Source organism: Octopus bimaculoides, chromosome 19 (assembly GCF_001194135.2).
Source record: "Octopus bimaculoides isolate UCB-OBI-ISO-001 chromosome 19, ASM119413v2, whole genome shotgun sequence".
Lineage (NCBI taxonomy): Eukaryota > Metazoa > Mollusca > Cephalopoda > Octopoda > Octopodidae > Octopus > Octopus bimaculoides.
This window is the reverse complement of record NC_068999.1, coordinates 36,825,831-36,830,518: the sequence shown is the minus strand read 5'-3', so window position 1 is coordinate 36,830,518 and position 4,688 is coordinate 36,825,831.

The window sequence follows — 4,688 nt, the reverse complement described above, 5'->3', positions numbered from 1 at the left end:
TATACATACCCTATATGTTGTGTCAGTAGGATATCAGGTGTATACAGGCAGTTATTGATTTTTAAATACGGGTTATCACATGACTCCATATAGACTCTAGCTCTGTCGTTGTCGATAGTTTTTAACATGCATGCGAGATTTTTCTCCCTCACTCTCGTCAAAAAACTGTTATCTAAAGACAGATGAAAGAATTTGGAAATATTATCTTCAAAATACGGCTTTAAATTGTTTGTATGTTTATTGACTCGGTTATATAAGTAGTATGTATTGAGTCATGATGGTTGCGGTGGTAGTGGTGGTAATGATGCTAGTGCTAGATGATGCTGATGGCAGTGATGATGATGACTGTGATAGAGGTAATGGTAGCGGTGGCATTGATATCGGCGGTTTGTTTGTATTCCTCTTGCTAAGCTTCGAGTTATTTTTTCTCATCGAAAAGCAACTGGCATCACCGGTGTTAGAATAACATTCAAGGAAGGAACCTTTATATGGTCGTTAGAAACAACAGTCAAGTCTTCTTCAAAGCAAACGTCACCGTCTTAAAAAAAGGAAATGATATATTGGATAATATGTGTAGTCCTGGGTACACTGAAAAGACAATCGTGACTAGAATACCTTTGCTCTAAGGGGCATCAACAACAGCTACTGCCTGTGACATCCAGTATTAAAGAAAACCAACGAGAGCTGTTATCCTTAATCATCTCATAACCGACAAAAGATAAGAAAAATTTGATAGATGGTATTGGAAACGATTTTCATTTAAATGCCAAGACCTGATATAGTGAAAAACAAATCTGCCGGATCGTTGGACCATAGGACAATTTGCCTTGTGCATCTATTACGACTTTCTGGTTCTCTGAGTTCAAATACAAGGTTAGCTCTGCCTTTTATCATTTTTAGGATATCTTTTCTATGGTTCATGACGCCTGACGAGATGGCAGGCAACAGAGCATGTGAACGAAAATTATGTAATATTACATCATATTATGTAATACATCTTGTGCAAAAAATTTACCATAATACTGAAACATAAGTATCATGAATTCAATCAACGGCTATCTACTCCTCTTCATTTATTATATTTCTTCACCGCATGATATGTGCAGCAAGTGGTGTTTTTGAAATTGGAGTCGCAGAGTACCTAATATCATTTAACAAGTTTCAATGACTTATAAGGACGCAGGATTTCGATATGCAACTATGATATACTAAAAAGTATATTAAACGCTTTTATAAGTCAATAACATGTTCTACAATGGTAGCAGTGTGCTTTACGTCACTTGTTAGGGTTATCTCTACAGATGTTCTTTAAGAATTGTAGCCAGCGCTGATTTTTGTTACGGCGTTTCGTATCCGAGACATCAGATGTAAACAAACAAGGAAATCGAAGATGAAAAAAAGGGTAATGGGCGTATATGCCATATTTCTAACCCCTTAATAACACGTTGCTTAAATAGCCACTAAATACAGCGGCGTGACGTTATTGGATATACCAAATTTACATATACCAAATTTACATATTAAGCACATTCCTGGAAGCTGGAACGTACAGCTGATATATTATAAAGTGCTGATATATTATAAAGATTTCTATAGAATATCTGTAGAGATAACCCTAACAGATAATATAAAGTGCACTGCAAATACAGTAGGACACGGTATTGACTTATACAAACCTTTAGTATCCTTTCTAGTATATTATGTCTGTTTACCGCGTCCCTACAAGTCATTAATATTTATGTATCAGCTTTCAGGAATGTGTTAATTATGGTTCACAACTAAACATTAGTACTTGACTCAAAGAAGTTTTCCCTTCATCGGCTAGTATCCTTTTTGACGACGAAGTATAAGTACATGGTAGTTAACCTACACCCTAGTCTCAGTAACATAAAATATAGCTGGGATGATACCATCACCGAGTTTCAACTGTACCCGCTCTCTTTCCATAGAGCGGGACATTTTCCTTGCTGGGCAGAACTGGGTGATATTATTAAATAGGAATTAGATGTTGTTGGTTTCTTGTCAAACTAGAGTCAGTTGTCCTTGACTCGGCAACAATAAGCGTCCATAAAGAATAACCCTTTTCTCGTTCGAGGGAGTGATTTCACTCGTCTCGGACATTACGTATTACGACACTTTCTCCTGTGTCTATCTTGCCTCTTCGACCATAAATCCTGAAGCTGTCGCTCATAATACAAAGGAGAGGAAGATTACTAAATTAATACCAGTTATCAACGGACAGATTTCCTTTTTAGCATCGGTTCTTGTTGAGACATCCAGTGTCTCCTGTGCCCGGGTTGTCGCTCTCTTAAGTCAAATCAGGATGAAAGCGTCGCGGCTGAAGAAAAAATTACACAAGAGAGTGTGGCTGACGAGGACGTTGGTTGTGTTGGTTGTGTTTTGTGGAAATATTTTGGCCAGCTTGTCCGTGGGTCATCGGTGAGGCAATTTATTCATCAAGCAGTGTAGGGTATGTTTTTTGTCTTTTGATTGTTTAGCTTTTACTGTTTATATTAGCGGTTATCAACTGGGGTCCATATGCCCCTTAGAGTTTATATGACACTTAAGGATCTATATAAGATTTTTTTTGTTAAAATCTATGAGCAATGAATTGCTTATACTTCAGCAATACGTTAACATTCTTTTATATAATTCGTTAACATTCTTTTAAAATGTTAACATTCTTTTAAATACGTTAACATTCTTTTAAACCGTTTACATTCTTTTATATAATTCCTAATAATATTTAATTATAAATATTAGCTTGTTTCACATGAAATGTCGTATTTGAAAGGTAACAATAAAATGTTTCAGAAGTGTTAGAGAACTGATTTATTTAATCAAAGTATGATCCATGTTCATTTATGAGGTTTACCCAACGTTTCTCTATGTCATATATTCCATCTTAAAAAAAAAAAAATTCACCATTTGCTGTGATAAACTGTCCGAATGCTTCAATTACTTCTTTTCTATTTAAGAATGTTTTATTGCTTATGAAAAGCTCAAAATGCTTAAATAAGTGATGATCAGTAATAGAGATATCAAGGGAATAGGAAGGATGTTGAAAAATCTCATCATTCAGGCTTTGCAACTTTTGAACCGTAGCTTGGGGAGTGTGAGGACGTGCATTGTCGTGGAGTAAAATTGGGCCATCTCTATTCACTAGTCTGAATTGCTTCTTTTTCAAATTCTCATGCATACAATCAATTTCCTGGCAATACGATGTTGCTGTTACCGTTTTCCTTGTTGCAAAAATGAATAATGAATACCTCCCTTTGCAGACCACCATACAGTGACCACTAACTTTTTAGGATGCAATGGTGGGTTTGGGTAGTTTTTAGGTGATTCTCCTGTATCTAATCACTCTCCTGTTCTCCTGCTGTTGTCAAAGAGTATCTATTTCTCATCACAAGTAATGATTTGGTGCAAAAATGGTCTTTTTCCAGTTGAGAATGCAATAAGGAGCATACTTCGAGGCGTCTGTTTTTTTGAATCTCGTTCAGTTGATGTGGAACAAACCTATCCGTTTTCTTGACTTTTCCAGTGACTGAAATAACAAGTAATTAAAAATGCGACATTTCATGTGAAACATTTCCAGTCTTCATCAGGTACATATGGAGTAGTGCTTAAGAGCGCGGGCTACTAATCCCAAGATTCCGAGTTCGATTCCAGGCAGTGACCTGAATAATAATAATAATAATAATAATAATAATAATAATAATAATAATAATAATAACAACATCGAAAAAATACCTTAGGAATGAGAACCGAGGTTCGAAATTTCCCCAAAACACCTGACAAAGGCTAGAGGGTATATCAACCGTATCGTTGTGCTAACAACAAACAAGATGAGGACAAATATCTGTCGAATGTAAATAATGTAAATAATGTACAAGAAGATATTTTGCTACTGCCCCTGCCACTTCACCTCCTCAAGCTTTCAGTCATACTGTAACATCTCTTATTCTTCACTCGCCCTAGGACGCTTGGTGTGTCTCGGCGAGTGATTGTAACAAACATGCAGTTTAAAAATAATGATGATGATGATGATATAATGTGCAGGAAAACATGTTATTCTATTGGCAGGTGGTGTAGATTGCAAATAGGCGACTCGAGATAACAAATAAATAAATGTATATGAAAAATAAGGAAAGAGTTAATGCTGAGAAGATAACAGTCAGTAGCAACAACAGTAGATGCAGCAATAGCAGCAGAGGAAGAAAAGAAGAAGAAGAAGAAAAAGAAGAAGAAGATGACGACAACGATGACGGCGACGACGACGTCGATGATGATGGTGATGATGATGATAGAAAGTAGAAGTCAGAAAAGAAAAGACTGAATACAAGAAAAAAAAAACAGGAAAAATAAAAATAAATAGAGAGAAATTAATGTTTAATTACATTTTTTTTTCTCATCTGAAGTAATTATTTTAGAAGAAACACCATCGCCATGAACAACGCCATTGTCATCAACGTCATCATAAAAAAATTAAAAAAAACAACAGAAACATGAACAACAACTGCGACAGAAACATTAAAAAACTACGCAAACAACAACAGAAAAAAGCGAAACGTCATGTGACTTTTATTAAAAGAGGAGCTTCTACATGTTACTTGACCTTCTAGGAATAGCTACCAAATTTCCTGATTTCATTCAAGTCACATCTCACTGTCTAAAAAAACACATTG